Source organism: Felis catus, chromosome A3 (genome assembly GCF_018350175.1).
Source record: "Felis catus isolate Fca126 chromosome A3, F.catus_Fca126_mat1.0, whole genome shotgun sequence".
NCBI lineage: Eukaryota > Metazoa > Chordata > Mammalia > Carnivora > Felidae > Felis > Felis catus.
The window spans coordinates 112793183-112820938 of record NC_058370.1 but is presented as its reverse complement, the minus strand read 5'-3'; positions in this window follow the sequence as shown (position 1 = coordinate 112820938).

Sequence of the window (27756 nt, the reverse complement as noted above, 5' to 3'; positions counted from 1 at the left end):
TCATTGCCTGGTCCAATTTCATAATTGCCTGGTCCAAATAATTGCCTGGTCCAATTTGCTCTTATGTTTTTATTAAGAGTTTTATAGTTTTAAGTCTTATATTTTAGTCGAAGATCCATTTTGAGTTAGTTTTGTGTATGGTGTGAGGTAAGGATCCAACCTCATTTTTTTGCATGTGAATGTCCAGTTGTTCTTTCATTTGTTGAAAAGATTATTCTTTCTGCCATTGAACTGTCTTGGCACCTCAGCAAAAAATCAATTGGCCGTAAATATGAGGGTTTATTTCTGGGCTGTCAATTCTATTCCATTGATCTACATGACTATTATGCTATACTACACTGTCTGGATTACTGTAGCATTGTAGTAAGTTTTGAAATTGAGAAATGTAAGTCCTTCAACTTTGTCCTCTTTTTCAAAACTGTTTTGGCAGGAGAGTGTTTTTATCCTAGGATAGTACGTATTTAAGACTTGAAAGTTAATGTTATGGCAGGCTTAGTTATTAGTTATAACTTAGTTATAACCTGGTTCTTATCCAGGTTATACTTTTTAAAAATTCTGTGCTTTCCAACCAAACAAATCTATTCAAATGCTATTCCTATTGTTAGAAATGTGCTTTGCCAGTCCCATGTGCCATAGCAATTTGGGGCGCATATTTTACACTTAACCACTAATGTCCACTCTTGAATCTGCCAGATACTTTACCTTTGGATTTATCTTCTATGTTGGTCATCCCCACATTAACTTTTGAGCTGGAGATTTGGTTTTCTGAGTACATATTTTTAATTGAGTTTGTCAACACTCAGACACTGTATCTTTCTGTGTGCTTTGTGTACACTTCTGCTGGAATAAGGATCATGTACCACTGTGGGACCATGCCCTGGCGTCATAGGGACCTAAGGTACATATTGGTATTCTTTCCTGTGGCTTGGTGCTCAAGTCCATCCCTAGTACTAACTGGATGTTTAACCCTTTCCAACGAGTTGGGTACGTCTTTGGTGTTGAGACAGCACAAGGCTGTATGTGTCTACGCAGAGATACTATTTCTAGTGTTTCTTTTTGAGTTAAATGGATAGATTAATTTAAGGTAATGGGCAGTTTTATACTTAACAGTTAAACCCTTTATATGAAGCAGTTAATAGGGTTTTCAATTCTTTGGATCTTTATTTAGACTTTGATTTTGAGATCAACAATACTCAATCAGGTTTTAATCCACTTTCAGTGAAATGGTAAAAATGGTGGAAAACAGGCATGTCAATTCACTTGGAAGCATGTGTGTATATTCAGGCTACATGATGGCTCCATAACCTGAAAACAAATAGGCAATTGGTCTCACTTACTGATGTAACTAACGTATTCACAGAAGACAATCTGACCATTGAGAGAATGCACATGCTTATAGAGCTACAGACACTGGAGCTTACTGCTTTGTAGATAAGAACCTGTGGGACTCTGGAGAGATTCAATCAACATTCAAACTGTAAACATACTCTGTGCCAATTCCAGGTTATATTTAAGTTTTGGGTTGATTTCCCAAGAAGCAAGAGGTTCAGCACTTGTACCAGGATGTTTCGATGTTTCTTTTTAAACCTGGAATCCCAGTTGCTTATTGTTTATAGAGGTCAATGACATTGTTTTTGGAAATGGGAATGGAAAATTCTCTAGAGTCCCAGTGAGGTCAGGTCAGGCTCTCTCTGAAGGTTGTTAGAGAGCCTGGGTTTTGAATCAATTGCATGAATAACAATTTTGATTGTGTCCGGGTCAGGCACTGGGCACCTCCTTGTCTACTGACTACCTACTTGTCCTTGAACTGTAAAGAGTAGACTGAGAAATGGCCTAGGCTGTGGCTGACAAACCCTGTTTCCAGTATTTATGGAGAGAGAATTGTTACATGCCTTAGCAAGGCTGTCTTTAGAGATTAACATGCCTTGTTCTTTTTTATTCCTTTTGATCAAGGCCTGTAGCTTTTTAAATAGTTTCTGGAGTGAGCCTCTACCCAGGCTCTACCGAGCCTCTACTCGCCATTCTTTGTCTCCTTCTCCCTTCATCATTTTTGTATTTAAAGAAAAAAATGAAGTTTTTATTCTTTGAATGGAATAATCTATAAAGTCTCAGGAAATCCAGCTCTTTAATTTTCTCTCTGATTCTGATTTGATGAGTGGCAATTTGATTTTTCCTCCTTTGCATCTTTTCTGGCCATTTAGGAAATACTGAAGTGATTGCAAACACAGGGGAAGCCTCCTTAGGAGAACTGATTCAGCAGCAGCCCTCTGCTGAGAGAAAAGGCTTTCCCCTTCCTCTTCTTCATTGTGACCAGGGCCACTCAAATTATTTGTCCACAGGAAATGCCCTGGCTTTCTGGGAGCTCTAATGGGCCTGACAAGCAATATTGCTTATGCTAATACATCACACTCTCAGTAAGGGATTTCAACAGTAAATTTCCTTTCTCTAGGGATTCATTTAACAACATTTATTCAATACCCACAGCATGCAAAACATGACACTACACATGGGAAGAGAAGGCAGAGAATAATAAGGAATGGTGTCTGTTTTTCAGGAGCTTTTTAGTTGAGAGAAAGAAGTGTATTAGGGTTCTCTAGAGAAGTAGAACCAATAGGATAACATGTGTGCACCCACCCCCCCCCCCACACAAACACACACATACACACACACACACACACACACACACGCACACACACATACATGGAGGGAGAGAGACAGAGAGACAGACAGAGAGGTTGATTATAAGAAGTTGGCTCACACAGTCATGGAGGCTGAGCATTCCCAAGCTGGAGACCCAGGAGAACCAATTGTGTTAGTTCCAGTTCATGGGCAGGAGAAGACTGGTGTTCCAGTGCAAACAGGCCATAGATGTTCCTTCTTACTCCACCTTTTTGTTCTATTCAGGTCTTGATCAATTAATTGGATGAGGGCTCCCCAATTAGGGACAGCAACCTGCTTTACTCTATCTATGCATTCAAATATTAAACTCATCCAGAAACACCCTCTCTGTGAACTTAGATTATTGTAAGTAAAGAGAGGGTAGATGAGGAGTCTCTGGTATCAACTGTGATAGAAAGATGAACATAGAAAAGAAATGTAGGCCATGAACAGTGGAATTCTCAATGACATGGCCAGGAGTATATATGACACATCTCAAAAAGTAGTGGAAAGAGCAGAGCACATGTGTTTGAGAAGCAGGACTGGAAAATGAGTAGAAAAGAAACAAGCAATGTATAGAGGGCAGTAAAAGCAAATTATTTTTGGGGGGTTTGGAAAGAGCTCAGCATATTTAAATGGCACTCCTTGTTGTTGTTGTTGTTGTTGTTGTTAATGATAAGGCTCTAAAGTAATTTGAGCTGGGATGTAAATGGTAGTGGGACTGTCACTTCACAAAGAATGCAGCTGTTGATCCATATTCTTGGAATGGTTGATTGGGAAGGAGCCTTTGAAATCTTCTAGGCCAGTCTGTCATTCATGTAGGACTCCATTTTAAGCATCTTGATGGTCAAATGTTTCTATAGGAAGGAAGCACACAATTTGCAGTTATACCATTTGTTGTTGTTCTATTAAGTCTTCATTTGTGACTTAAGAATCTTACTTTTACAACCAAAAATTTCCTTACTGAGCATATATGCACTAAACTAGGAGGAAGGATTTAGGGGCCTGTCTTTGGGAAAAGTACCCTTCCCTGGGGAAACAAAACTGAAGTGTCGGTCCAACTAAGGATAGCACTTCCTCCAAACTACAGATTTCTGCTCCTTCTCATAGGATTTAATCAAAGAAGAATCTTCTTTGGGATGCTGACATCTTTATCCTCAGCCTGTTAAACTTGTTGGACTCCACCTCTCAATGGGCACCATTAGTCTCATTACCTAAATGTGGGTTATAGTTTCAGGAATTATATAGTCTGTATCTTATCTGGTGGCCCTAATTTTAAATGCCCAGTTCTGTAATTCTCATTAATTCTTTTATATGACCCATGTCAATACTAGCCCTATCTTGAAGAACACAAACTCTCCATTTCAAATGCGATCTTGCTTTGAAAAATGAATATTGTTAGCTACGGTCACTTCTGAACTCTACCATACTCAAAGTCTGAAATTAAGAGAAAACTGCTGTAAAAATACAAATGCACCATGTCATTTTGCAGATGTTTCTAGAGTTGCTGAATACTTTAGCTTTAATTAATGTCAGCAATGAATTTTAAATTGGGTAAAAAAATCAAGTGAAAAATTACAAGAAATAAGAATGTGATTCTGAGGTATCACTTATTATCACTATTATGTAGTGATATTTTGCTAAAGTATATATAGAATAAAATGTGACTCTTGTACAGCATGTATCAGAACAATTGTGTAATTTTTGGATCTCAGTACAGAAGGATGATCTGAAAAACGTTTCTAGCAAGTGCCAATGTACCTTTGACAAATTGATTAGTACCAAGTAGTAATACTTATATTCCACAGCTCTAGAGCCCAGGGATCATGTTATATTTAACTTTGTTTTTCTCATGGGTCTCAGAACAATCTCAGTGTGACTTTAAGGATTATCAAAAAGAATTTGTTAAATTGTGTATTTGCCTTTAAAGCCAAGTTTCCCTCCCCTCAAAGGATATCATGAGGTAGAAGGTCAGGCTTGAAGAGGACATAATGTCTTCCCTGAAATGGAAGGCATAACCTACTGGAATCAAATCAGCTAAAGCATTTTAAGAACCTTCCTGTTTGAGCCAGGAGAAATCTTACATGCATTTTTTTTCCAGAGGTGCAATAAAGTAGTGTTGCTGAGCCTTCAAGCCCATGAGAAGGAGGGAGCTGGGTGCTATGATGGAATGCTTGTAGCTGTATGTGTGTGACTGTGTGTGTATGAGTGTGTGTGAGTGTGAAGAAAAGTTGTCAAAACTAAATTGGCTAACTCTTATCTGGAGAGCAAGGGCTTGCTATATACTGGTGATATCTTGTGACTTCCTAGTGTTCTGAGTGTTAGAAAAACATTTCTTCCCTTGCCCTAAGGTGCTTCTACTGATGTATGATATATTACTAACCTGCTTAACACTATTAGGTATATTGCTCTTGCACTTGAAAAACAATCCAAATGCTTTCCTGTGCACTCAAAGATCCCAGTTATCAGCTTCTGACTAGCTCACCAGTCTCATCCTTAGCTCTTCTCCCCTTCACTCATTCTGCCACTGTCTCTCTGCTTCAAATGCTGTTTCCCTGAATTTTTTGCATCAGCTAAACCCTTATCCTTTTTGCCTCAATGCAAATGTGTTTTCAGAGGTATTTTTTGAAAATCCCAATGATGTAGCATTTCCTGTCTGTACCTGTTCTCTACCTTTTCCAACTCTATCCTGTTCTAATTCAGGAAGGGAGCTGTCTCAGACTCCCAGATCTGGAAAGTCATTATTTAATGTGGCTGATTTTGACTTTCAACTCAGGGAGCTCAGTGAATTCTAAAGGATTTTGCTGGTGTCATCAACTCACCTTATTTGACCAGCATAGAAAAGAGGGTGGATGATATAGCAACCTAACACCACTTTGGATAAAACCCAGTCACTTTGTATTCTCTTTTACTCTTTTGTTGTCTTTGTAGCACTTATTACTATAGAAAATTCATAATACCTTATTTTCTTACTGGTTTGATAGCTATTTATGAGAGCAGAGATCTTGTCTTTATATTCACTGTTGAATTTTCAGTGTTTTAAATGGTGCCCAGCGCATGTAAGTACTCAGAGATCTGTGCAATGTAGTTGAATGATGAAATGATTCTACGTGTGAGGTTTACTTTAGATGACAAGTATATAGCAGGGCCTGGTACACAGTACAAAATCTACAATTGTTCTACCTCTCTCTAGCCTTCCTTACGAGAGAGATTCAGTGATCTCTTGTAAGTGTTACTTGAGCAGCATTTAAATCCAGCTATCATAAAATTAGTTATATATATTTTTTCTTACCTGTTTATTTAAATACAAGGTAATCTGCAACTTAGACCATATTAACACTTTCTCCCTTCTTGGAAAGTACCTATTTTTGTAATGATTCTTTAACTCTACTCATTTGGTAATGAGGATGTTATTCCACTATAAAATTAGGTTGACAAGAATGACTTTTAATCAGATCCTCATATGCCCGTTGTATTTCATATACTTTATAGTGTTACTCAGATAAGAATGGTGTACAAATATTTGTATATACCACAAAATTATATTGTGACTTATATGTTGTATTAAAAAGAACTCTATATCAGTGCTTTTTGGCTTTATTTGAACAAATTAAGCCTTCCTGGTGTTTTCTTACAATGAGGTCAGTTAATCAGTTCAGCTCTACACAGCTTGGTTAAGTTTGCACACCATAGACCTATTGTGCATTGACTCCTTCCTGTTCTAATTCAGAAAGGGGGCTGCCTCAGACTCCAAATCCAGAAAAATTATTACCTAAAAATGTTGATTTTTGACTTTTAATCCAGGGAGTTTAATAAATTCCACAAGTTTTGCTAATGTCATCATTTCACCTTATCTAGCCAGGATGAAAAAGAGGGTTGATGATGTAGGCAACATCACCACCTGAATAAAACCTGGAAAGCCATTCCATTTAATCTGAGAAAGTCATGATTCCCCTGGCTGTGCACACTGAGCAAGAAAAGCACCATTGCAACTCCCTTACCCCCATTTTTTTTTTTTTTGTCATGTAGAGGCCTTGGAAAGATTTCTCCTGTTTGTCTTATTTATGTCTCCTATATCTCCTATTTCTCTAGCCATTTGTTGGTAATTGGAGCTTTGTTCCTCTGCTGTTTGGAGACTGGCATATCTCAGCTCCCATGAAGAAGAGTCTCAGGGTCTTTTCCTTTAGCTACGTATGCCTGGAACTTAGACTCCAGCCCAAGCTTACTGACCTCCTAAGAGAAGGAGTAAATCCTTTACTTCTACCTTATAGGGATATAGCATCAGTGCAAAGGACCTAACATGGTGTCAGGTTGAAGGACAAAATCTGCAGTTTGTTATTGTGTGGAATGATAGGTCATCTGAAACCCACATACAAGCATCATTCTTATAAGTCTGGTTTTCATAATGAAAACTGGGTACAAGAAGATTGAACCGTCAAGGAAAACAATTTGTATTCTGAGGACCAGCATAAGTTATAACTTGAACCTGCTTGGAAATTGTTGTTATTCCTCTAGGAGGGGGTATGGTGGAGCTGTTGAGTGTTCCCTTTGAATGGGTCTGTACTTTGCTTTTTGCAATACTGAGTGATGAGAAAGTGGAAGAAGCTGTCCTGATGGGTGGCTTGGAGACAGGAAGGGAGGAACCCCAATGTGGGCCACAGCTAGAGTAGCAAAGGCAGTCACTCAAAGACATTTTGATTCTGTCATTATGAAAAAACACTCTGGCTACATAAGTGGACTATATCAACACTCTCCTTTAGTCCCCTTTTGACATTCATTTAAAAGCACAGTGCATAAAGTCCCTACTGTGTGCTCAGTCCCAGAGACAAATTGGTAAGCGAAACATTAAATATATTCAAAAAGAGTTTTTGACAAGGCAAGTATTTTAAGGCTCCAAGTTTATTTAGGAACAGGAGGTATTTTACGGCCACAATTCTCTCATTACCACAAAACAGACTGTGTTCCTAATTCGAAAGCTCCTCAAATGAAATTCTGTGTTTCCTGTATTTCCCTTCCTCTAACTTTAATGTATGCACTTGAGAGGCATTAACTGGGCACTCACCATGGACTGCAATTCTGAAAAGATATGGGAAGAAAGAGGTAAAGAGAGTCCAGTTCCTGTTTTAATTGACCTCACAGTATATTCAGATTATAAATATTAAACAAATAATGAATCACACCATGCTGTGATAAATGCAGGAGAAAAGGTCTGCCTAAAGCCCTTCAGAGGGTAGGCTAAATGCTAGAGTCAGAAAAGTTGCGAAGGAGGGGCGCCTGGGTGGCTCAGTCAGTTAAGCATCTGACTTCGGCTCAGGTCATGATCTCATGGTTCATGAGTTTGAGCCCTGCATTGGGCTCTATGTTGACATCGTGGAACCTGGAGCTTGCTTCAGATTCTGTGTCTCCCTCTCTCTCTGCCCCTGCCCCTCCCCTGCTTGCACTCTGACTCTCTCTCTCTCTCTCTCTCTCTCTCTCAAAAATAAACGTTAAAAAAAAAAAAAAGAAAAGTTGTGAAGGAGTCTCACCAGCCCAAATGAGATAATCATATCTAATTTACATGTTTGGGGCATTTGGTGAGATATTCTATCTAGAACATTCAGCATATGGTAATCCTTCACACCTGTTAGTTTTTATGATGATGACAAATTCACTTTGTTTCTTTTTACTCTTGTACTAGAGAAATTTTATTTAAAACTATCTTAACACTCCCAGAATGTTGATCTAGTGCCTACTTTCTTTTTCTTTACCATGTCCCTTAAATAAAGGCTTCCTTATCTATTTCTCTTCTTCTTCCTCTCTAGAATATTTGTCTATCAACTTGGCTAAATTAAAACAAAAGATTTAAGGCAAAAGATGGAGTAGAAAATGGAATTGGGAAAATGAAGGCAAATGGAAATTAGACTATTGTAATTCTGCACACATCTTTTCCTATCCACAGAAATCGGAAATCACATAAGGAAAGTGCCCAGAGAATGAGGATGTTTTCCTTCTGCTGTATCTGAAAATAATAAGATCAGTCAGTGGGGATGGGATTGGGTTTTCTAGCCTATGAATGAAGCATAGGACAAGTATTGTTCTCAGCATGTCTGCAGTTCTTGAGCAAGAAGGCAACAAGTGGGTTTAGAGTAACAGAGTTAATTTGTACTTATGGGAATTTTTGGGAAAGGTACTTAATATAATTTCTAACTGCAACATATAAATTAATATATTTTTCTAGGGATAGACAGTCTAGGGATAACAATGTACTTAGTAGATGTAAGTAGGTATCATCTTTGAAAAGTACTGAGTGCATTAGGTTGCCTAAAAATGAGCAAAAACAGCTGTAGTCTTTATTTTTATGACATTTAGTATTCTATTTTTCTAAAAAGTTGAACATGGTTAAGAGGCAGTATTGTGTAGAGGTTTAAGAATACAAAGTCTATCCTTAGCTATGTGACCTTCAAACATCAGCTTCTTCATCTCTAAAATGAGTGCAAAGCCAGTTATCATGTAACAGGGTTTTATGAGGATTAATTTGCAAAAAGCTTGATAAGGTTATTGATACTCAGTAACTTTTACCAATTGCCATGTGATCATATACATCTATAATTATCTAGTATCTCATGACCATACCATGGAGCACTCACAGATGCCAATATTAATTTCTTGTGATAATGTTCTGTTTCACTTTTTAGTCCTTTTGAGGATAGGGAATAAACTATGATAATGCTTCTGTATAACATTTTAGTTTAAGAAGTTCTTTGTTTTATGGTTGCCTGGGTGTGTTCCAAGACTCAGGGGGCCCGTGGCTTTTCCCATTACTTATGCCACAGAAGTCTCACCTGGTACTCCACCTACTTTAAATGCACTAGTTGGGTAGGCCCTATAGCTCATTTGGGTCTGTCATAAAATCAACACTCTCCCTGTGACTTGAACAATCTGCCTCAGAGGAGACCAAGCCAACCGAAGCACATGCTGCTTGCCAATATGAGGCTCGACCTGGCATCTGCACAGAAAGAAATTTCTCTTTCGGTGCCAGGTTTTAGTGGCAGCATGTTGGGTCATGGTGTGTAGGCTTGATGCTTGGGAACTGAGCTGGAAGTCTGTGTTGCACCTGTCAGCTTTCCTAGGTTGTTGGAGGTGCTGATCAGGGCAGAAAGGCCAGGCTAGTCTCATTCTTTACATGTGATTTGGCATTCTACAGGAGAGAAGCTTCTAGAAATGCTACTTCTAGAAGTGCTATCTCTAGAAGCAGGCAACCAGAAGTCTGGAAGGTAAAGGATGAAAACTATTGATTTCTGAGAACTTTGTTGTTGCTTCAGATTGGTCTGGTCAAGTTTGCAGAGTGCTCTAAAACTTCTAATTCATCTTCCACCTGTCAGTTAGCTAATGCCTAACTGTATTTAGTATTAGCCGTGCCACCGTCCTGTTTTCCCAGGCAATGTAGTGACAGTGTCATTAGCTATGCATGTTCACAGGAGTGGAGCTCTAGCCTGGGCTAATGTGATGAGGTGGGCAGCTGGTGAGATGGTATATGTTGAAACACCAGTGTTTTGTCACAAGCCCTATATATAACATTTTCATTTGTTCACATGAAGATTTTGAATTAGTAATTTTAACTAAACTAATTTGTTAAGTCATTTAAAAAATCAGTTGCTAATAATTTTTCCATATATATTCTTGGTTCTCTGTATCAGCCCAATCATTTGACTGCATTATTACAAAAATGGCACAATGGCGGTTGCTATGGCAGTCAGGCAGAAAAAGAAGAGAGCAGAGAGTCCTAGCCACATGTCTCCATAAAGGAAAATATTGTTGTTTTTGAAAGTTTATTTGTTTGTTTTAAGAGAGAGAGCAAGAGCACATGTGTGCAGGAGGTCAGAGAGAGAAAGGAGAGAGAGAGATTCCCAAGCAGGCTCCACGCTGTCAGCACAGAGCCCCATGTGGGGCTCAATCTCATGAACCATGAGATCATGACCTGAGCCCAAATCAAGAGTCAGGTACTTCACCAACTAAGACACCCAGGTGCCCTGGAAAGTACAGTTTTTAATGTCAACTTCAAAGGTTTTAATAAGATAACTTTACAAGGATCTATTTGAGGGCATATGTGAAATTACCTTTATGCAAAGGTAAGACATTTCCAAAATGAGACTCATTTTGGAGAGAAGAGTTCCACTGGGATAATAAATTTAGAATCATCCAGCTAGGGAATAGAGTTGAAGATGTGCTGAGTGAAGGAGGACCTGGAAAAGAGAGGGGTGTGTGTGTGTGTGTGTGTGTGTGTGTGTGTGTGTGTGTGTGTGAAGTAATAGTAGTGGTAGTAGTAGCAGAAGAAGAAGGAGAAGGAAAAGAAGAAGGAGGGAGAGAGGGAGGGCGGGAGGGAAGGGAAGAAGTGGTCAAATGAGAGGAAAGATCTACAATTTAGAAAAGGTCTATGAGAAGACCCTTTATTCCCATTAGACAGGATGCAGTTGCTAGCTGCCCTGATGCTCAGAACCTTAATTCCTGTCACCATCTCCATCCCTATCTCCAAAGGGAAGCTTTGCCTCTGCAGTTGCTATTTTGGGAGCTTTCTTATTCCCTGTCCCCTTGAATGTGATTAAAAAAATTTTTTTTAGAGTAATTCTATAAATGGTAGTACACAACGGAAGTCCAGAAATATAAGAATGCTGAACCAAGAGTACCAATATGTTTATTTTCTCATGACAATTTTGCTGCATGTTCAGGGCCGATAGCAAGAGATATGTGCGGTAAGGGCGTAAGGCTTGTTTTCAGCTGGCATTCATTCTTACTGGTTGCTGCCAATGGTACTGTTTGTTAAAAATGTTATAAATGTCATTTCCATCTATATATACCCCAACCAGCTCCCATTTCTCTACTCCTCTCCCCAGTACAAACAAACCACCTTCTCTTAGTTTTTCTCAGGTCTCTTTCTAATAATACCAGAGCCTATCACCTAGGGTGACAGGAATGTATGTCAAAGACATCTTCATGCTCTAAAATAAATTCTTAAAAGGTCATGAATTTTATTGTTCCACTGAAAGAATGCAAACCATGTCAACCTCCATGGGGAAATAAACTATTTTTTTCTCCCTTTTCAAAAATAAACCTTCAAGTTGGAAGATACTCAAAGCCCTGCCTATGAGTTCATATTGAGAATTTGTAAGACAACGTCTGTTTTGCAATTAGTGTCTGTACAACTTGTCAGAATTAAAGAGGGCTATGACAGCTGACTTTTATTTTGTAAAACAAAGGAGGCAAGCGTTTACCAACATTTCTTATGTGTGCAGCTTGTCTCACTGGAAGTCTTTGAGTAAATTTTGTCTTAGAGTTCTTTTGTATCCTTAGTAGCTAATGTGAAGCTCTGTATCAAGCTTCTTAATAATCTTCAGACCTGTGTCTGAATGCCAGATCCATGGAAGTATATTGTGGTCATTTTATTTTCCCTGCTTCGCCCAGATCTCAAAAGGGTACTTTGGTAGGGTGAATAATGGCCTCTAAAGATATCCAGGTACTAATTTCTGGAACCTGTGAATGTTTCCTTATATGGAAGAAGGAACTTTGCAGGTATGATTAAGTTAAGGACCTTGAGATGGGGAAATTATCATGGATTATTCAGGGGATAATGTAATCACACATGTCCTTAAAACAGAGAGGGGGAAAGAGGGAGAGAGAGAGAGAGAGAGAGAGAGGGAGAGAGAGAGATTTGATTACAGAAGAGAAGTAGGAGCTGTGGGGACGTGTGAGAAGTAAGGGAGGTGATTCATTTTCAGAAATACCAAATAAAAGCTGTGCTAACAACATGTTTACAACCTATTAGAAATATGTATGAACCACCCCCCCTTCCCCCCCGCCCTCCACACACACACCCACAATGGAGTCCCAAGATAGTTCACTTCATGCTTCTTCTTCCCCTCTCCATTTCATGGGCTTATTTTCACAGGCTTTGCAATGAGCATGTGCCAAAGAACAAAGGGAGGAGGGACTGAAGGTCTCTGCCTCACCTAAGGGAATGTACATTTGTTCCAGTCAGACTCCTTTTTGCCTTACATGGGCATAGCTAATGTCCAGGTAAGTCTGTAACCTCTGTGCTACTCAGCCAATGAGGAACCAGGGGAAGATCTTGCATGCTAGGAAGTAAATTGTCTGCTGTAACTGCCCCCAGGGTGCCTGTCCCTCAGACGCCCACTTTTGCAAGAACGTTGATTAAAGCCTTGCTTCACTGTGCTCCCAGTCTCTGCATCCCTCCTTTGATTGGGAAGATGGGCATATTTCTAACAGGACGAAAGCTAGTGGCTGGAGTGGTTCTGGAAGGAATTCAGGAAGTCTCCAGATGCTAGAAAAGGCAAAGCAACAGATTTTCCCAAGAGTCTATCGAACGAACCAGGCCTGCCTGATTTTAGACTTTTGACTTCTTGTACTATAATACATTTGTGTTATTTCATGCACCCAGGTTTATGATAATTTGTTATAGCAGTCATGAGAAACTAATACAACCACCTTTCCCCTTCCCATTAAAACCAGTTTCAATACCAGGGGCCAAGAGATTTGTGTGAGGAAGGTAAGGACACAAGTAGGCCTTTCCCTGCAGCAGGAAGCTTCTCTAGGGAGAAGTTTGGTGTCTGTCATTAATTTTGGAAAGTTCTTGGTCATTATTACTTCAAAAATTTCTTCTGCTGTATATGGTCTTCTCTTCGTGGTATTCTAATCATATGTGTTATTTCTTTTGATTTTGTACCACAGTTCATTGATATTTTGTTTTTAATTTTTTCTTGATACCCTTTTCTTTTTGTATTTTTGTTTGGAAAGTTTCTGTTGATCTATCTTTGTTCACTGCTTTTTTTTTTTTTTTAAGTAGGCTCCCTGCCTAAGGTGGGGCTTGAACTCATGACCCAAAGGTCAAAGGTCACACTCTCTACTGAGTGAGCCAGCCAGCTGCCCCCGAGTTCACTGCTTTTTTCCTCATTTGTATTGTGTCTTGTGAAGAGCTCATTAACGACGTTCTTCATTTGTCTTACTGTGTTTCTGATTTCTAGTATTTCCTTTTGGTTCATTCTTAGAGTCCTCATGTCTCTGCTGATATTACCAGTCTTGTCTGTTGTTTGCCTTTTCCATTAGAGCTTTTTACATAAACCATAGTTATTTTGAAGTCCTTGTTCAGTAATTCTAACATCTGTGTCATATTTGAGCCTCTTTGTTGCTTTGTCTCTTCAGAGTGTGTCTTTCCTCACCTTTTTTCATACTTTGTAACCTTTTGTTGAAAGCTAGATTTGTTGTATGGGTAATGGTTATGAGGTAAATAGGTCTTTGGTGTGAGAGTTTGTGTCAGTCTGGCCAGGAGTTGGGTCATCTTTAATATTTGTTATGATTATAGGTTACAGGGGCTTCTAATTCATCTGGTGTCCTTGTTTTATCTCCTCTGTTGGCTTTGGACCTTCTTTCTGTACTGATTCCGAGAAAGAGGCTGTGTATTCCAGCTCTTTTAGCTCTCATCCACTGTTTTTATACTGGAGGCTTGTTGGTGTGGTGGTAGAGTGTAAGGGAAAAGAGATCATTCTGTAAATTTCTGATAAAGCGTCAGTCTTTCAGTGGGACTGTGCCTTAAAGATGTGGCTTGTGCAAGTATCTAGGTCCTTCTCTATGGTTATAGCATTTCCCCCCATCCTTCGTGCCCGCTACTCCTTTTCCTGTCTGCAGCATTTCCAACCTATTTCCTTGAAACCCAGTCTCCAGCTGACTATGGATTCCGCCCCACCCTTCTTCTTCAGGTGATAGAGGGAGGCTGGACTAAGGAGGGATTTTCTTCTGCCAGAAGGGACAGGAAGGTTTCGGTGACCTTTCCCCCTGGAGAGTAGGCTTGTATTATAGAGAAGAGTCTGGAATAGTTTCACAGTGAGTATTCTTCCCTTCCCTCAAGGGGACCTTTCTTGGATCTTCACCATGAGAACTTGGGAGTTCCTGGAAGGAGAGCCCTTGAAAGTAGGGGCTTATTTTTATGTCCCCCAGGAACTTTCCACTCTCATGCTAGCCCCCACTGAATCTCCAGGAGTTTGTCAAAATCACTAGTCAAGTAAATGGTCCTACCACTTGTGGCATCCAGAAGCTTCTGCCACAAGTAAGCAAATGTGAGATGCTGCTTCTCTCTGGATGGTCTGTTTTTCCAGATTTGGGGTGGCAGTTTACCCTAAGATATCTGAAGAGCAAAGAAGAGTTGCTGATTGTCAGTTTGCTCACTTTTCCCCTGAGTTCTCTTGTTTTAAATTTTTAAAATGTTTATTCAATTTTGAGAGACAGAGAGCGAGTGTGAGCAGGGGAGGGGCAGAGAGAGAGGGGAGACACAGCATCTGAAGCAGGCTCCAGGCTCTGAGCTGTCAGCACAGAGTCCGACGTGGTGCTTAAACTCATGAACCATGAGATCACGACCTGAGCTGAAGTCAGCTGCTTAACCCACTGAGGCACACAGGTGCCCCTCCCCTCAGCTTTATTGAGGTATTATTGACATAAGACATGATGTAAATTTAATGTACAATGTTTTGATTTGGTATACTTACATATTACAAAATGATTATCATCACAGCATTAATAAACACCTCCTCCCTCTTATCACATAATTACCATTTCTTTTTTGTGATGAGAATTTTGTCCACCTTTTTATGTTGAAGGACTAGATTGATGACTTCCAAGTTATTTACATTTTGGAGCTGAACTAAATGTATCTCAGGAGCCTACTTAAAAATGCAAAAGTAATGAATGCCTCCTCTTTCAGGAATGAGTGGCCCCTTAGCAGCCCTGAAATTCTACACAGATTTACCTTTTCAGATTACCTAGCAAATGGGATGGAAACATGTGCAAGTATATTTAGTGAGCTGGTGAGGGTTGGAAATGCGGGGTGGGGTGGGGTGGGAGGGCTTGACAAGGAGGGAGTCTGGGGTGGAGTGGAGAGAGAAGGATTCATAACTTGATTCCCTGCCAAGGAGAGCTGGACAAGATGGCAGCATGGGGAAAGAAAGTCAACAAGGGTTGCTGGCTTTTCTTAGTTCAAGGAATGAGGAAATGTGGGAGGGAATGAAGAAAGGGAAATATGAGTTGGGATGAAAGGGGCACTTACAAAGGGGGGATTCACCAAAGTTGATGAATATTGCTTAGTCTTCAGAGCTTAAAAATTTGACATGCTGCTGTTCCCTGGGAAAAATGCTTGGGAACTGGATGGTATAACTTATAAAAGGACTCATAGTTTTGAATATATTTAATAAATGTCTATGTGGACAAAAAAACTCATAGGGGTATTGTAAGGTTTCAATGAGATGATAGATATATTTTATTATTATTGTTTTTATTCTCTTGATTATTACATCTTCTATTATTATGTATGATTTTTTTTCCTGTGAGAAAATTCAGCCATGATATAACAATGGCAGGACCTTTTTTCTGAGTTCCCTCAAAATCAGTTTATATGATTGGCTTCTAGTATAGTTATCAACATTACTTAATAAAGAAAGGTATGTATAGTATGTGTGCACATGCATACATGCATATGTACATATATATGTGTGCTTATACATACACATATACACACATTGGTATTTGCTTAGAAAAATTCTAGAAGGATATGCAAAAAATTACTTATGTTAGTTATTACTGGAGAGTTGAGACAGAAAATGGGGAAGAAAATAAAGTTTTATTTTTTATTTTATACTTTTCTACTTTGTTTAATGTTCTGTACAATGAACAGTTTTACTTTCAACAATATAACTCACTTTGATGTCTTTTATATATGTATGTATGTATGTGTATGTATATATGTATGTAAGTGTATGTCTATAGTTAGATTTTCACGCCTATGAATTCTTTCCTTTGCTTTAGAGTCATTCAAGAGAAAGTATCGAGTGAATGGTATCATTTTGTAAAAGAGGAAATAAAACTTGCATGTTCTCAATGAACAACATATAAACTATACAGGTACATGATGAGGATTATGTATTCAATTTCAATGTTGTTTCAATATTATGATATAAAATGGGTTTTATTTGTGTGTGGTAAGATGAAAGGGACAACATTGAAATGACTTAAGAAAAGTGAACAAAATAAATATGAGGAACTATTTTGGACATGCAATTGGAAGCCTCAGCAATAGGAAGGTGTTAGTGACCAAATGTGCTTTTTCATGTTGTCACAGTCTTGACTTGAGATCACGTCAAGAGAAGGCTATGGAGAGTTCCGCAGGGCATAGAACACAATTCTGTGTTTTATCAGAAGGGACACAAATCCTTTCCTTGTCTGACCGAACGCTTCATATGCAAGTTCAAACATTTCAGGAAAAAATAAAATACCTAGTTAACACCCTCTTCTTTTACAAAAGAGAAAAACACATCCTTTGGGGTATTGTAGTGAACACGCACTGCAAATCCTGCCCTCCTCTTTTGTCATGCACTCGGAATCCAGATGTAAGCCCCTAAGCCCTCTAAGCCTTTCCCAGGCACTAAGGCTCTTTGCCTGCACCACTGAGACCCAACACAATACAAATCTTGAATTGCACGAGGTGTTTAGGGGTGGGCTAAATTATATCAAAACAGGTTTTCTGATGCAGTGATGATGATCTGAGCCATGAAAGATTGTTATCAGCACTGACAGTTTACGTTTCCCACCAGAGAATAAACACAAGCCCAAGAGTTATATGTTAATATCACCTTCCAAGCCATAGTTTTAGAACAGGTGGTATTACTGAGAGACTAAAGTACTAGGGATATTTAAGGACATTGATTTCATTGCTCCAGACTGCACTGCTAACTCTGGGTGGCTAACCTGTAAATGTGTGTGACAGATCAGAAGGTGGAATTTGTGGGGGTCAGGTAGGAGAGGGGATAGATGAGTCTTTACAGATCTATGTCTTCTAATGGAAATATCCCTGATGTAGATAACTGCAAATAGTGTGTCCACTGCCTTATCTTTCAAAGAAGAGAGACCCGTAGAACCCTAGACTCAGAGCTAGAAGGGCCTTTAAAATAATGTAGACTGGGGTGCCTGGGTGGCTCATTGGTTATGCTCACAACTCTTGGCTTCAGCTCAGATCATGATCTCATGGTTCATGAGTTTGAGCCCTGTGTTGGGCTCTATGATGACAGCTCAGAGCCTACTTGGGATTCTCTGTCTCCCTCTCTCTCTGCCCCTATCCTGCTTGCTCTCTCTCTGTAAATAAATAAATACACTTTAAAAAATTAAAAAAATAATCTAGGCCAACTTCTCCTTTTTTTTTACATATGAAAACACTGAAGCCCAGAGAGGTGACTGAGTTACCTAAGGGAATAACAGTTACTATAAAAAAGTAACACTGGTATTCACATAATTACTGGGTATTTATTATAAGATAATTTATTTTATGTCTTGAGTATCCCAAATTAATACATGATATATCTATAGGGCCAAAACAATTGGTCAGAATTTAAAAGCCTCCTTCCCATTTATTTATTTTGTAGCAAATTTACTTTTACTGCTAAATTGTATGTCCTTTATCGTGTTGTTGAACCATTCTAGTTTCTTAACTGGCTACTCAATTGGTTTAGTAGAGACAAATATCTCCAGTAATCAGGAGGATGCTAACAGGTGATTCACAGGCTGGTCGATGACAGTGAGTACCTATTTTTAAGCTCTCCATGAAACTAACGATAAGCCCCACAACGATTCTGCAAACTGAGGTTTCTTTTCCTGGTTTTGTAGACTTTTGAGCTTAGAAAGTTTAATAACTTATGCAATACCACTCTGCTTATAGGTTGGATTAGTCTCTTTGGACTAGAGCAAAATACCATGAACTAGGTAGCTCACATAACCAAAACTTGTTTTCTCACAGTTCTGGAGGATGAAAGTCCAAGACCAAGGTGGCAGTAGCATTGATTTGTGGTGAGGCATATTTTCTTGGCTTGCAGACAGCTTCCTTTCTACTGTGTCCTCATATGACCTTTTCTCTGTTGTGCATGGGAGGAGAGAGATCTCTGGTGTCTCTCTTCTTATAAAGACACAAGTCCTGTTGAATTGTGGCTTCACCCTTTTGTCCTTCCTTAGCCTTAATTACCTCCTTAAAGGTCCTGTCTCCAAATACAGTCACATTGGGGATTAGGGCTTCAATATATGAATTTGGGGGGGACCAGTTCAGTCTATAGCAGAGATAGAAGAGTGGGGGTGTGAACTTAGTCTGCCCGACTTCAAAAGTCATGTTTGTTCTATGTTACCTGCTGATTCTTAGTGTATAAAATGGCAATAGTAATATTTTTTCCTATCAAATTTATATATTCATCTCATGGTTGACAATTTAACTCTATTGTGTTTGTCCCCACCCAGCTTCCCACAGTAGGTGGGATGATGTTAACTAAATGGTAAAAAATAAAATATTTTCTTAACTGGGATACTGTGGCTCTGGAAAGAAGATTCCTTCTGGGCCTGTGAGTGCCTGTGTGCTGACCTGGTTTAAGCTCCAACTGTAGGAGCTTGACAAACAGGTTATACTATTGACTTATTCTAAGCAAGTACAGTCATTTAAAATTAACTTAATCCACAAAAATATGTATTTTATGCTTATTCTGTGCTGGGTGCTCTTCTAATGGTTGTGGGAAAGACTGATGATAAGATCCTTGCTTAAATGGAGAACACAGAAGAAGATAAGCAAAGAAATAAGAATTTAATGCAAGATTGGTGCTCTAAAGAAAATGAAGTAAGGTAGTAGGATAGAGGGGGATTGAGAGTGGGTAGCATTAATTTGGTACTTCAGGGAAGACCTCTTTAGTATTATGACCTATAAGCTAAAACCTGAATGATGACAATGTGTATTAGTCAGGGTTTTCCGGAGAAATAGAACCAATACAATGGATGGATGGATAGATGGATGGACTGATAGAAAGAAAAGAAATAAAGGAAAGGAAGAAAGAAAAAGAAAGAAAGAAAGAAAACAAAAAAAAGAAAGAAAAAGAAAGGGAGAAAGAGAAAGGGAAAGAGATGTATTATGAAGGATTGGCTCACATGATTATGGAGGCTGTAAAGTCCCACAGTCTGCCATCTGCAAGCTGGAGGCCCAGGAAAGTAAAATGATGATGTAATTCTAATACAAACCCAAAGATCTGATAGCCAGAGGAACCAGTGGCATAAGGTCCAGTCCAAGGCCTCAGTACCAGGAGTGCTGATGTCAAAAAGGATATCCTGGTTGAAACAAGAGAACAAATTTATCCTTCCTCTGCCTTTTTGTTCTGTTCAGGCCCTCAATGGATTGCATGATACCCACTTGTGTTGGTGTAGATGCTCTTTACTTAGTCTACTGATTCAAAAGCTAACCTCCTCCTAAAACATACTCACAGGCACACAGAAATAATAGTCTAGCAGTTCTCTGAACATCCCTTATCACAGTTAAGTTGACACATAAAGTGAACCATTACAGATAGGGTTAATGGTGGAAAAATTTGGGAATTAGATAGTCCAAGCAGAAGAATAGTAAAATCAAAGGCTCTGGGTGGGGAAATGCAATTTGTTTGAGGAACAGAAAGGCCAGTATGGCTACATGCCATGAGTAAGAGGGGGGGAGTGGCCAAGACAAGATGGGAGGAGTCAACAAGGGCCAGATCACAGGAGGTCTGGTACAGTGGGGAAAGGACATTGGCATTTATTTTAAGTGCAAGATGACTTTCTTAGAAGGTGTTATGTGGAGAATAACAAGGTCTGATTGACATCTGTAAATCATCATTTTGTGGGGGTACATATAACGTTTTCAACAGTGGTAATTTTGTGTCTCTTCACCATGAGTATCTTCCTATGAGGCAGAAGGAGGCAACATATTCTGTGGAGTGGTCAATTAAAAATTGGTTTTTGAAGAACTGCTGTACCAGAAAATTAGAATATTTGTAGAAATACAGACCTACTTAAGCTTTGCTTGTAGCTAACTCATGTTTAGTGTGTAAAGAAACTTGGACCACTTGTCTGTCATTGCCTGTCTTGTTTCTTCATTGTTCAGATAATCTGGATAATGTTCTAATGAGGAGTGAATTTGCAGCTTCCTTTCTTAATTACCCCTTTCCTTCCCTCCTCCACCAACTCTTTCTTCCCTTCTAATAAGGGAGGCAGTTTATGTTTTCCTTCAATAGGTGCTCTTTTCTCCATGCAAATTCAGCCTGTTCCAATTATATTTTCTGGGCACTGATTTCATTGTCTGCTTATAAACTCCTCTAGTTATCAGAATTTAAAAGCTATGATGGGAGGGAGACCTGAAGCTGGCATATGAACATGAGGCTAGCAGATATTTACTGCTTGCCTGAGACAGTTGCTATGAGCCAGACTCACTCACCAGAGGATTCCAGAAGGGGCTATGCTATCTCCCCCTGCTTCACCTCATTTCTGTACTCTGATGACACCTGTTTCAGGGCAGCTAGTGTGGTTTGGGGACATCTGTAGATGTTAATGTAGCTTGCTCCCACAGAACAGCTGATGGCTGTAAGCATCACTTATGGGTGAAGCAGGGAGAATAAGAAGTCAGAGGTATAATGCAGGAAACCTAGGGGATCAAAGGAGTAATGGGGACAGGATGAAAAAAAAAAGGAAAGTGAGACACAGTCAAAAAGTGCTGTAGATGGTAGCAGGTTTTGAGGACATGGAGGAGATAATTCTGATTTAATGTGAAGAAGTAGCAAATGAACAATGGAGCATGTGATGACAAGGATTGGGTGGAGTGACAAGATATGCTCATTTGTGCTTGTTCAACCATGTGTCCATGATGATGACAGCCCAAGTCTTGTCTGCTTCCCTCTGTGGATGTTGGCTGCATTGGATGCCATAGCCCTCTAGTAGGGATCTCTGGTTCCCTGACTCCCTGGTAGCAGCACAGAATTAATTAAGTTCTATTTTATGAGGACCATCATTGTATATATCTGAATGTCCTTTCTTTTGCAGGACTATATACACAATGGTCCTGTGCAATGTACCCCCAAAGTCCATAAGCCCTGAAGATAGCTTCTAGCTGCCTAATCTCTTTCTCCTTCTCCTTCTCCTTCTCCTCCTCCTCCTCCTCCTCCTCCTCCTCCTCCTCCTTCCTCTTCCTCTTTTGGTACTATATGCCCTTATGTACTATATTTATCTTGGAAGGCAGATGAACTATAAATTGAGATACATAAAGCTACAAAGAAACCCAATTATATTGAAATATGCTATCCACATATTAAGAAACAAACATGATATGCCACTATATGTGCTTTTTAATTAACATATTAACATGTTAAGTAAATAAGATCTAGTGATGGGTCTAATAATTTCATTATATTAAAGTGGCATGAACATATTTTAAGATATCTGTGCCGAGTGTAATATGATATGAAAATATCTATGATTTCTGTTGGTGACAGAGTAAGGTACTATTGGTTTCACTGTGGGTTTTTTTATTTATTCATAATTAAATAACATGCTAAATTTCAGTCAGATGTTAGTAAAACTAAATATTTATTTTTTTTAAGCATTCAAGGTCACAGATGCCCTATATTCTATTTACTGACCTCAGGAAATTTTTGATTACTGATTCATTTTCTTTAATGGTTATGGGTCTGTTCAAATTTTCTACTTTTTCCTGTTTCAGTTTTGGTAGTTTATATGTTTTTAGGAATTTGTCCATTTCTTTTAGATTACCCAATTTGTTGGCATATAATTTATTATAATATTCTCCTATTATTGTTTGTGTTTCTGCGGTGTTGGTTGTGATTTCTCCTCTTTCATTCATGATTTTATTTATTCGGGTCCTTTCCTTTTTCTTTTTGATAAATATGGCTAGGGGTTTATCAATTTTGTTAATTCTTTCTAAGAACCAGCTCCTGGTTTCATTGATCTGTTCTACTTTTTTTTTTTTTTTAATTTTGATATCATTGATTTCTGCTGTAATCTTTATTATTTCCCTTCTTCTGTTTGTTTTGGTGCTTTATTTGCTATTCTTTTTCCATTCCTTTAAGTGTAAGGTTAGTTTGTGTATTTAGACATTTATTCCTTCTTTAGGAAGGCCTGGATGGCTGTATATGGTAAGAGTTAATTTCTGGCCTAGTAGGTCCCTGAAATAGAGAGATTAGGTGGCTAGCCTACCCACCCCCAAACTGGTAGATGCACTCTGGTTCTGGGTTCTTTCTATAAAGTTTAAAATATCCCTGAGGAAATAGGGTAAGTGCAAAGGTAAAGCCAGATATGCTTCCTGCTTACTGTTTCTCTTGGCATTTACCATGTGATTTTCAAATAACATGCCTTACCTACTGCTATTTCTTGACTTTTCAATATTCAACTTTAACTGTTTGTTGACTTTCTCCTTTGGAGGAAGACTTACAGCTCTTTTCTCCCCATACCTATTTTTCCATTCAGTTCTTTGGCAGTCGAGAGCCTTTTCAATATGGAAACTTAGTCCTTAACACCTAATAGAAGCTGTAACTTCTATCATTTGTTTGATCATTTTTTCCCCCTCTGTTTTCCTTGCTTTTAGTTAAGTGCTCGATCTCCTGGACTGAATGACTAATTTTTTCTCATTGTATTAGTCCTCTGTTATTTTACATTCCTTTTTTTTTTTTTTTTGTAAGTTGGTAGGGAATTTTTTTCAAGTGTATTTCCTACTTTTTTACTGAATTATAACTTTTGCCTCTCATTTTTTTATTTTCTGGAAACACCTTGTCCCTCTATTGGAGGGGTCCCTCCTATTCTTCTTTCATAGATGTTATAATTTGATTCTTTTATGAAATTTATTTTGAAGTTTTTAACTTTTGTTTTTGGTCATCAGATTAATCCTATTCTGAGATTCTTTTTTAAGGTTTATTTATTTTAGCTTATCTTTTTCATCTAAAAGCCTTTTAAAAAAATGTTTGTTGATCCTCGGGTGTCCATATTTTAGAGTGAGGAGCTAAAAGACCAACTGGAAATTGCTATGGAGTATAGTTTTGTGTCCTCCCGTCCCCACCTCAAATTCATATGTTGAAGCCTTAATCCCCAACATGATGTTATTTAGAGATGGGGCCTTAGGGAGGGTATTAGGTTATGAGGGTGGAGCCTTCAGGGTGAGATTAGTGCCCTTATAAGAAGAGACACCAGAGAGCCTTCTCCTCCTTTTCCTGTCTTTGCTGTGTGAGGAGTCAGGAAGGATGTGTGTTCTCACCAGGAACCGGATCAGCCAGCACCTTGACTACCCAGCCTCTAGAACCATGAGAAATAAATTTCTGTTGTTTAAGCCACCCTGTCTATAGTCTTATAGCAGCCCAGACTGACAAAAACAGAAGCTCTATGTGTGATAGGTGGGGCTTTTTTACTGATGGGTTTGTATGGCATTAAGTCTGAGTTTTTAAACTATTTCTTTTAAATTTATTTATTTTGAGAGATAGAGAATGGGTGGCAGAGGGGCAGAGAGAGAGGGAGGCTCCATGTGGTCAGTGCAGAACCAAATGTGGGGCTTGATCCCAACTGTGAGATCATGACCTGAGCCAAGACCAAGAACTGGATGCTTAACCAACTGAGCCAACCATGTGCCCCATAAGTCTGATTTTTTAAATGGGAATTCCCTATCCATTATAAGTCAGGGTATATTTCACTCCTCTATCAAAACTCTCCAGTGGCATCCATCTATCTCAGAGCAAATGTCCAAACCTAAAAATAACTTACAAGGCTTTATGATGCACTCCCTGACTCCCTCCTGCTCCTTTGTTACCTCTAGACCCCATTTCCTACCATTCCCCACCCTGCTCACCCTACCCAGGCCAACTTGGTCTCATGGGAGTGTCTTCTCACTATCCCACACATAATGAGGTCACTGAGTCCCTCTTCAGGCCTTTCCAATTACTCTTCCCCCTGTTTGGAAGTTTCCTCAGATACTCACCTCAACTTCCTCAGATTGCTGCTCTACTGTCACCCTCAGGAAAGCCTTTCTGACCACCTTATATAAACTACCTCTTTCCCCTTTGCTTTCATGTCTACTATCCCTGCTTTATTTTTTCTCCTGTTATATGTCTCCATCTGATGTTACTTTATTACTTTTTGCCTTATTACTTCTTTCCTTTTCTTTCTTTCTTTCTTTCTTTCTTTCTTTCTTTCTTTCTTTCTTTCTTTCTTCCCTTTTTTATTTTTTTTAAAGTTTTTTTTTAACGTTTATTTATTTTTGGGACAGAGAGAGACAGAGCATGAACGGGGGAGCGGCAGAGAGAGAGGGAGACACAGAATCGGAAACAGGCTCCAGGCTCTGAGCCATCACCCCAGAGCCTGACGCGGGGCTCGAACTCCCGGACCACGAGCTCGTGACCTGGCTGAAGTCGGACGCTTAACCGACTAAGCCACCCAGGAGCCTCTCTTTTTTTATTTTTATGCAGCCTTTCTCCAACATTTAACCTCTGAGAGCTGAGGTTTTTATGTTTTGTTTACTTCCATAGCCATAGTTCCCAGAACAATGCCTGGCACATACTAGGCACTCGGTGCAGTTTTAAATACAGTTGTTTGGCTATGAAAATGGGAGAAGGGTTCCAGAGATCTGGCTTCTCCTTGTACCGAGTTTTAGCATTCCTCCTTGCCCTGTACATGTGTTGATAACCACCATCTGATAACCACCACCAGAGCTATCACAATTCCTGAGCCTTTCCAGAATCCTGAGGTGCAAATAGTCTTTCTTTTGGCTCTCAATCATCTATCATCCAATAGAATTAGGTTTCAAACTTTCTAAGGTCCTCAAAGTCAGTTACCACTTTCTTGTTTTCTGCCTCAAAACGTTTTGTCAATTTCTCTTACTCTCCTGTTCTCTTGAGCTGTCACCTCACAGCCCTGCATGATGAGAAACTTTCCTATATGCCTCAGTGCAAAGCAAATGACAAATATGAATATTCTAGATTTTTGTCAATATGGATCTGAAATGGTATACTCAGGAGGAAATGAAATTACCAGAGGGGATCAAATAGGTTGTGTGATTGTGTGTGGGAGATGTTGCAGTACAGACAGAAGCCTGAGTATGTGTTTGGAGTAGATTATCTTTCTGGTCACTTTCAACTGTAGAAGTCATGATTCAGTGGTTCTGTGAAATGCTCTGAACTGCTAAGATAAAAGGTGCTATGGACACAAAGAGCATTATTATTAGCTCCATTTGTTGAAGTGATGTTATAATCTTTGTTCATTTTCAGTTTTATTATTCATTTGAGCCTAGTGAATCTTCTTACTGGCTCCCCTTTTGTATTATCACAATATCTAACAGCTTTAATCAGTCCATTTGTCTTGACAAAAATTACATGGATGGCTGTCCCTATTCACAGCACTGTTTTGTTTTTTAAATATCCGTTCAACCGTAGCTTCCTTCTCGTAGAATACCCCATATGTATATTCAGTCTCAGTGTTTCGGTTCCACCAAAGAAAGGTCCCTTGTCTGTTTTCCACTAGCATGACCAGCTTTAATACTCATTGTCTGAGATCATTGTTTTTAATCATTTCACATTCATGTGGAACTCCTATGTAGCTCCATTATCAAGAATCAAAACTAACCAGCATTACTTAATGGAATCTTTAAATAGATTGTTAGAAGCAATTTTATCCACTTGTGTTATTTAGTCCCATGCTCCTCTTTTATCAAGAAATATATTCCCTTTTACCTGGCCTTGTCAGACTTGATTACTAGACACGGAGAGCATTAATAAGATAAAATTCTTAGTCAAGATTAGAATCTTATATGAAACTCCGTGTTTGACTGCTGTGGAATTGTCTGGAATATGGTCATATATTCAGTTTTAAATTGGTTACATTGCTTTCTTGTTGATTAGACATACCACCCTATTGCTATAAGCTTCAGGTTCTCTGGACTTTTGATGATCCATCTTAATGGAATTTATATTATGTATTTCTTTCCTTGAGTAGTATTTTAAAGATTGTTTTGGAAGCTGACGATGCTTGCACAAGTGTCTGAATGCCCTGGCTATGATCTCCTAAGGGGCTCTGTAGTATCTGGGGCCTTATAGACTAGACAGAAGAAGTCTATGGTCATATGTTTTGCCTACAAAAGCAGAAATGCAAACTGGTCAATAAATTCTTCTTTAGTCCTTGTAAAAAGTCAGTCTCAGGCTGATCAAAGGAATGCTGGAGGTACAGATAATTTGTGAGGTTTTATTTTATTTTATTTTATTTTATTTTATTTTATTTTATTTTATTTTATTTTATTTTATTTTATTTTATTTTTTAAGTAGGCCTCACACCCAGTGTGGAGCCCAATGCAGGGCTTGAACTCACGACCCTAGGATCAAGACCTGAGATCAAGAGTCAGATGTTTAATTGACTGAGCCACCCAGGCATCCCTTGAGGTTCTATTTGTTTTTATAGTTTATTTATTTATTTTGAGAGGCAGAGAGAGAGAGGGAGAGAGGGAGGGAGAGAGAGAAAGAGAGCAGAGGAGCAGGGGTGGGGCTGAGAGAGAAATGAAGAGAGAGAGGGAATCCCAAGCAGGCTCTGCGCTGTCAGTGCTGGGCCTGACTCGGCTTGAACTCATGAACTGTGAGATCATGACCTGAGCCAAAATCAAGAGCTGGATGCATAGCCAACTGAGCCACCCAGGTACATCAAGTTTCCATTAAAAAAATTTTTTTTAATGTTTATTTATTTTAGAGAGAGAGAGAAAAAGAAAGAGAGAGAGAGAGAGAGAGCAAGCACAAGTTGGGGAGGGGCAGAGAGAGGGAGACAATTCGAAGCAAACTCCAGGCTCTGAGCTGTCAGCGCAGAGCTGGACACGGGGCTTGAATCCACAAACTGTGAGATCATGACCTGAACTGAAGGTAGATGCTTAACCCACTGAGCCACCCAGGTGCCCTGGAAGGTTCCATTTTAAAATGAAATTTGTTTGTTTGAAAAGCAGCAATATATAGTGCCCTACCCTTAAAATCTTTAATTTAATTTTTCTTTGATCACTTAAAATCTGATAATTGCCTTTTGTCACCCTCCATGATATTTTCTCAAGAATTCCCCTCAGATTATAGCATGTGTTGGGGTTCTATTCCTAGATCTACTTCTCATAGACATTCTGCTTAATGTTACTGAACTTCAATTTATATGCATGAAAATTAGATTTTAAATGCCTTTCTTTGTATTGTTAAAGCAAATAAAATACAGGCAAAAACTAAT